Raw genomic sequence first — 8,298 nt, forward strand, 5'->3', positions numbered from 1 at the left:
TTATTTTTTATTTTTTAGAGAGAGAAAGAGAGCGTGCCAGTGGGGGAAAGGGGCAGCAGGGGAGAGAGAGAATCTTAAGCACACTCCATGTTCAGCGCAAGCGGGATGCAGGGCTCCATCCCATGACCCTGGGATCGTGACCTGAGCCGAAATCAAGTGTCTGACGTTCAACTGACTGAGCCACCTAGGTGCCTCTAGTATATCTCTTTTTGAGGTTTTCAAATATGTTAGAATGATAGATGGAAATATTAATCTTAGCAACATACCAGTGATGGTGGCAGACCAAGTGTACTCTCTCTGTTCAATAAAACAAATACTTTTTTTAAAAAAAATGTTTTATTTATTTTTGAGACAGAGAGAGAGAGACAGAGCACAAGCAGGGGAGGGGCAGAGAGAGGGGGAGACACAGAATCTGAAGCAGGCTCCAGGCTCCGAGCCGTCAGCACAGAGCCCGACGCGGGGCTCGAACCCACAAACTGTGAGGTCGTGACCTGAGCCGAAGTTGGATGCTTAACCAACTGAGCCACCCAGGCGCCCCCAATATAACAAATACTTAATGAGTTCCTATCAGATCAGGGCATAGCAGTAGGTGCTGTGGAAGTAAAAAAACAAAAACAAAAACCTCTTTCTTTTTTTACCATTTAATAGGGATATTAAACAATCACATATTTTTATAATGCAAATTAAATATTTAAAATATCATGAGCAGTACAAAATGCAGTGGAGGCCAAGGAGAGGGAGTGTTTCATCTGGTTGTGGAGATTTAGAGGGATGTTAAGGGAAGGAGGGGGAGGATAAAGTTTCAAGTGTGGCTGAGGGAAGGGCCATCTGTTCTGGAGTCGGGGAAGGCAATGCTTTGGCTCCGTGAGAAGTCACTGCAGGACACAACCACAATGAGGCTGGTCTCAAAACGCTTCTCATTCCCAAACTGGCTGTCTACCAGCTCCCACAGACGCTGTGTCTCGGAGGGAGCCGTCACACCCCAGAGCTTAACGTATGTGAAATGCCATACCCTTGTACCCTCCTCAAACCATTCCAAAGCTGGAGTTTTTGATGAATGGACATGTCCATTGGTAGCGTATAGAAGGCAGCTTTGGCCCTTTCGAACCACCGGTGCTGCACATCTGCTGGGGTTAAAATAAGCCTAGAAAAGCTGGGCTTCTGCCATCTTCTGGAGCGAGTCAGGTGAGGTGGGGGGGTATGGCTGTGACTGGGAAAGCTTGCACTGAGGAGAAGGGAGGCACTGGTCACTCAGTGCAAGGGTGATATTTATGAAGGGATGTGGGGCACAGAACTGTCAGGGCTAAAGGCAAAATGTCATTGATGCCGATTTCTAGAAGTGAGGTTGGTCTGCAGTAAGCATGCTTAAGTGACAAACATCTTTAGTGTACAGATTCATGTTTAGGAGAAGCCTTGCCTCCCTAGTTTGTGAGTGAGGACACTTCAGAAGTCATTCAGGAAACCCTGTTTCCCATAAAAGTGAGCACCAAGGTTGTTTCTGGCCATTCCCCCAATAGGTGTGAGGCAGTCTACATGAGAAATGGTTCTCAGGAGAAGTGTCAGTCCCCTAAGCTTGCTCTTTTCATCCAAGTCACCAAGAAGACACTGAACAGCACATTTCTGCCTTTATAACAATTCCCAGTAGAGCTAGGAGGCCCAAAGCACCCAGGTGTTGGACACGGTGTCGAGAAAGGTGGTTAAACTTTTACTCTTGGGTTGAGATGGGAACAGAAGTGTGCATCCTTCAGCAATGAACCCAGGGACCATCTGGAAGGAGAGAAATCATGAGTCTTGCCATATCACCGCAGGTCATGGATGTTTCTTGTGTGCGTGTGATAAAGTCTCTATATCTATATTGGCCTATTTGTTTGCTTTTTAAAACAAATAAGTATAAAATGTATTAGGAGGTGCCTTAGGTGTCCTCTGTGGAAGGGAGTAAGAAATGAGGGAGGTACCAGATACCAGGGTCTCCTCATTAGTTCCTCTTACATTTTACCTTAATGCTTAAATGTGTTCTCTAAGCTTTATTTAATTTTCTGCATACATCTAGCATCGATGCTTTTTTTTTTACTACCTTTATTGATTGTAACTAATCATCAAGTCTAATTGATTTATAAATTATTTTGTATCATTTTGAGGTGCTACGTTTTTAAAATAATTTTTTGATTTTTGATTCCAAAAATAGGCTTTGGGTTTCAAAAGATAGGTAATTTTTTGTAAATATTCTTAAGAAAAATCGGTAACTCTGACATTTTTCAGTTGTGATTTTGATTCCCACTCTATCATTAACTAGTTTCAAGAATTGCAAACTAAAGTTTACCAACACCGATAGTTAATCCGGATAATGGATGCAAGATGAACTATTTTGACAACTGAGTGATTCTGATAATTGTGTAACTCCAAAAAGCACTTTAGTCAGCGGGCAACAGAAAACCAAGATGGAGAGTTTGGTGAAGTGAAAATGTGAAATTATTTTCTAGCACTGATGCTAGCATTTAATTACCTAGTACTTTCCCTTATATCAATTCTTTCTTTATATCTTCAAAATAATAATTTCTGGGTTCTGCAATTTGTTCCAAGGAAAATAACTTAATCTCCCTTCTTTAAAGCCAAATCAGAATGTGATCCACATGTTACCTTTATTAACCCGAATTTATCCGGTGTGTGAAATTTAACCCCAGCGGCTATAAGCACAACCTTCTGACATTTATTGTCTTGCTGAAAGGTGAGTAGAGAAATAGCTTTGCTGTTGCCTCCATGATTTTAGAGATTATCTCTGGTTGACAACTGACCTGGACCCTAATGCTTTTTTAGGTGGTTGTGTTTGTCTAGACAGAACCGGGCAGAGATAGCATCATTCCCATCACGCCTGATTGAACTTGGCCTTGGATGATATCACAGACAGGGTTGGAACCTTTCACAGTAGATTACATCAATTTAACCATTATTTCAAGATTTTATCTTTTTGTTTGAACAGCTTAGCTCCAGAGATAACATTTTATAGACCCATGCTCCTTCTACACAAATGTTACTGCCATTTGGTCCTGTTCTGATGTCTCTCCCATAGACAATGGATTTTACTGAGTCATCCTTGGTCTGGTTTTCCCTGATCCTCACTGGGTTATTTGTGATAGAGCTGGGGCTAGCAGTGAAATCTCTGATTCGACCACTGATTTTATCTGTGCAAAGCAGACCAGAATAGACAAGGATGAAACTGTTTATAGAAACTCTCAGCTTCACCTCTGTGCTGGGGAGCACAGGCTTAGACTGTATTAGGATGATAAATATACGGGGAGGGGTGTTGGGGGGTTTGTTGACATCTAGTTTGATTATAATTACATGGTTACCTTTAGTGTTATTTGGATAGGATAAAATCTCTAAAGTAACATCCACAGAAGTAAATAGCTATTGATAAAACAGTTTTCTCTGGTTCTTTCACCCAGATCTCTGAACAAAATCTGGTGGTAAGGGTTAGGCCATGATACTTGGGTTCCTGGTGAGAGGGTGCCAACTTTTCATTCTTGAGATTGTGTTTATTCCCCACTTCTTATTTGGCAACAGAGAACAACTCCCCTGGGTTAACAGAGTCAGAGTCAATTTGGAAGGTCAAAATTTAATCTATTTAGAGCGAGAAGAGCCAATTCTGATAATTTAAGAAAAGCTTATTTTGAGTATAGACTATCCAAGAAGACTCAAATTCTGTGCATGGCTGTGCTATTTTGCTTTGGCTGGCTGACTTATAGGTTCTGGTTTCAATAGCTCCCCCCACCCAAAGTAAAAATATTGACACATATGAATTCAATGAGATGACTAGGGAAAGGGGGTGGATAGGATGGTAGGCAGCAGATTCTACAATTCCATAAACATCCTGCTGTTGGAGAGGTCTTGGGTATGACTAATGTCTTCTAGTGGCAAAGGGAAGTGCCCTGGGTAGCCAGTGGAGCTCTCCACTGTTGGTCTGCTCTGTTGCTTCTTTCCTTCTCTGAAATCTCTGGGCTGTGCCACTGCCGCCTAGCCACAAAGTGCCACATGCGTGCTCACTTCCTGGCCAGCAGTGTTCTGGTTCTCATGGGGCTCTGGTTCTCAGTGATGCCTCCAGACTTGCTGGGGCTTATGCATATATCCCACCCCTAGGACCCAGAAGACATGCCAGGATATTCTGGCCTCCATCCAGCCCAACTGAACCCTCAATAAAAATCTGAGCTTAAAATGGGAGCATCCGTCTGTGAACCAGCGGACTGTTCACTTGATACAGGAATTAAGGAACCTGAGTTCTCTCCCCAAATCCGATCTGGATTTGGACTCTCTGCTTTTAGAGTACTGATTAATTATGGGTCATATTGCACAGCTCATTATAAAGTTGTTCTTTATCCTTAGTGCAACCCTTGTGTCTAACTATTTCAAGAACATTGAGTTCCAGGTACTAAGGTCGGGGGAGGCAGTTGGAACCTCCTAGGTCTTGGCTTCCTATTTTTCTGTGGAAAGACTGCCATTGGTCACTCTCTAGGTGCTCTCTGCTTGTTGTTATTGAGTAAGGGCTGTCAGCCAGGTATGGAAGGGCCCTTCTTCTCTGTCCACACACGTTATGGTCTGCTCCTCCAAGTGCTACATTTTAGGGTGGAAGCCTGTGGTTTTCCTGGTGTTGTCCATGACCAGAGGATCAGTATGGCTAACTCTGGGGTTCAGCACCGGGAAGCCCGTGGTTCCTTCTTCAGCCAATATTTCTCAGTAATGAAGCTCATATTTTCATCTGTATCTGCCTTACTCTTTTGTCTTATCCCTTATTTAGTTTGGAACTCAAGTGGGGAAAACAGAAGTATACTTTATTGGGCCCCTACTACTGTTCCTGGTGGGCAGAGATGAATAAAATTTAGTTTCCACTCTCAGGAAGCTCACAGAACAGTTGTGGGGGTGGTGGAGGTAGAAGCAAAAAGTTGTGAATTGGTGTAACGGGGTTAGGGGAGGACAATGCAGAGTGGAATTCAGGAGTTCCTGTTCTGGACTCACTCAACCTTGGTTGCATTCCCAGATGGGCCAAGGACTAGATGGGTGACCCTGGGGAAGTTACATTATTTCCATGCCTCATTTTCTCATGGGTAAAATGGGGGCAATAATAATAACCACCTCACAGAGTTGTTGTAAAGCTTCAATGAGATGATAGATGTCAGTCGATTAGCATAGTGTCAAGCCTGCAGAAAACATCTTATGTTTTAACCACTGTTACTATAAGTACGATGCATATGCTGTGGAGTCACTCTTCACATGAGTACTATTATCCACAAAGAGGTAGAACAGAAATTTGTCCATAATATACTTTTTTTTTTTTTTTTTGAGAATCACTCTGTAGTTTCTGGTTTGCTTTTTGCTAACAATAGTTTGTGTTAATTGAGTGGTAGTTATTATCCTGATTAGTGTTAGGCAATAGAGGGAAGGACAATTGCTGAGTAAGTATGTCACAAGCCTATATTTGTTTACTGAAACAACTATTTCTCAAGTGCAAGAGAAGAAGAGAATATGGAAAAGAAGAGAAAAAAGGAAAAAGGATGAAAAACGAAGAGAAGGGAAGGAGAAGAGGAGAAAAAAGTATGATTCTATTCCTTCCCATAAATACAGTTGTGTAATATTTTATATTAATGTAACCAAAGTAGTGAAATAATAGAAGTGTAATAATTCAGAACTGATATGAGAGTGTCACATCCCAGATTAGGATGAACAGAATACAGGTGGAGAGAGGGGTAAGCGTAAAAGAAGAGGGAAAAAACCCTCATGAAAAAATATGGGAAGGGAATGGAGAACTCCACTACCATTCTCTTTTATTTGTTCATTTTTACTAAGATATCTGTAATCTTCCACTTTTTAAAAAATTTTTTAAGTTTATTTTTAAGAGAGAGAGAAAGTGTGAGTGGGGGAGGGGCAGAGAGAGAGAGAGAGGGAAAGATAGAGAATCCCAAGTAAGCTCTGTGCTGACAGTGTGGAGCCTGATGCAGGACTTGAACCCATGAACCATGAGCTCATGACCTGAGCCAAAGTCAGATGCTTAACCGACTGAGTCATCCAGACATCCCTGTAATCTTGCACTTTCATCATATCCTTATAAAATTCATGTACACATTTTCTCATCTGTACCATTTCAGCAAGTCCTTTAAGACTTATCAGTCTTATAAGATGACTTTGTTCATCTTCAGGTTGCTCTTATTTCGGTGTTCTGATACTTCCATGATTTTGCAGTGGGAACAAGGAGGCCCTGTGATAGTCCTCTTTAATAACCAACACCCAATCATCTGCTTACGACCACCGTCCTCCCACCTTCCCCCTAACTGCTTTATCCCAGCCTCCTTCTAGCTCTTCAACCATGATAAGCACACTTGCTCCTCACTGCGAGGTTCCCTCTGCCTGGAATGTTCATGCCCAGACTTTACTTCCTTTAGGTCTCTGCCAATGGCATCTTAATGGAGAAGTATTTCCCTAACCATTTTGTCTAAAATAGGACTCATCTCTACCAGTATACCCCTCCATCTTTCCCTTGCTATATTAATTCTCCATCTGATATAGTGTACGTTTACATGTTTCCTTGCTTATTATTGTCTTCCCTTCTTGCTTAGATTGGGTTTCCTAGAAACAGAGGTTGAGGGTAGGATTCAAATGCATACCAAAGTAATTCTGTTCACGAAGAACCTTCAGGGGAAGAAGAGAAGCAGGAGAGCATGAGGGGAGGCAGTCAGACAAGGAGGTGGTGTCAGGCAAAGTCTAGTCTCAGGAAAGAATTTTTGGTGCACGAATTGTACCTGGATATGAGGAGCTGGCCCTTTGTGCCCTATAAGTTAGTCATTGGCTGTGGACTAGGGAGGGGGCATTGTGATTTCCTGGCTGAGGCAGTACCCCTCAGCTGAGAATAGTTCTCTTGGGAATGGGAACAATTGGGAGCTGGGAACCAATACACAGGAACAGGGAGAGGATGTACTGACTCAGTGAAGGGAATCTGAGATAGGCAACGGAATGACATCTTCTACATCTCTGCTACAATAGCATCTCCATGAGATCTGAGTACTTGATCTTTTTTGTGTTCACACTGTGTCTCCAACACACAGAACAGAGCCTGGTACAGAGTAGGTCCTTAACAAACATTTGTTGAATGAATTAATGACCTTGTTGAACTGTCACAGTAATAGTTCTAGAGGTACAATGGTGAATGAGAGAACATGTTTCCTGTCCTCACGGAGCTTATGGTCTAATGGGAATTTCAGACCTAGGCAGTTAAAACACAGTTGGGTAAATGCTGTCATCGGAAAAACAGAGAGAGTTAAGAACACACAGTAGGAGCACTTAAAATCCAGAGTTTGGGAGGAGCAGGTATTACCCACCTTGGGCTCTGATGAAGGGCTGTGTTTTCCAGGGTAATTGAAGGATTCCCTTGAACATCTGGTAATTGGCTTTTTTTTTCCCCTTCTAAAGGAACCAGTATGGTATTTAGGTTTACTGCTCAGTAAGTAGGTCTGTTTTATCTATTAAAAAAACTTTTTAAAGATTTATTTATTTATTTTGGGAGAGGGGGAAGTGAAGAGGCAGAGAGAGACAAAGAGAGAGAGAGAAAATTCCAAGCAGGCTATGCACTGTCAGTGCAGAGCCCAATGTAGGACTCGAACCTGTGAACCACAAGATCATGACCTGAGCTGAAATCAAGAGTCAGACGCTTAACTGACTGAGCCCCCGAGGCACCCCTAAGCAGATCTGTTTTAAAAAAGAGAACCCAACTGCCCTGAAGAATACAGCCACAACAATGATTGATACCTTGGCCCTGGTTGATGCTCTGTAAACCCTGGTGATGAATTCCCAGCCTGATCTACTTGAGGGATTCTGATTCTACACTGGATAGACAGAAACAACTGCCTTCCCTAGGTTTTTCCAATTTTTTTTTTTTCAGTTGTGTATAAGGTTCCACATATTTTAGGGAATGGTGTGGGTGTGTGTCCATGGGTACAAAAGGTGGTGGGAGATGGCTTGGGTAGTGTCTTCAGTTACAAGATGACTTTCAATGTCTGAGTCATATGCCTTAAGATGCTTTCGTAATTCACCTTGGAAAATGGGAAAAATAGTTTTGGTGAAATATAAAAGGGCCATTGAAATGTCACAGAGTGGTTATGTAAGTGTGAATTATATAATGCCTGAAGGTAGCGGCTGGGGAGGGGACATTGTTCAGAAATTTCTAGTAATCTGAAGACATTCAAAACAAAAATGTTCTTGGGCGTTATTGTGTTTGTTGCTAGCTTTTGGCAGAGCTATTTTGAGGGCTGTTCACCC

The sequence above is a fragment of the Panthera uncia genome, chromosome B4, assembly GCF_023721935.1.
Source record: "Panthera uncia isolate 11264 chromosome B4, Puncia_PCG_1.0, whole genome shotgun sequence".
Classification (NCBI taxonomy): domain Eukaryota; kingdom Metazoa; phylum Chordata; class Mammalia; order Carnivora; family Felidae; genus Panthera; species Panthera uncia.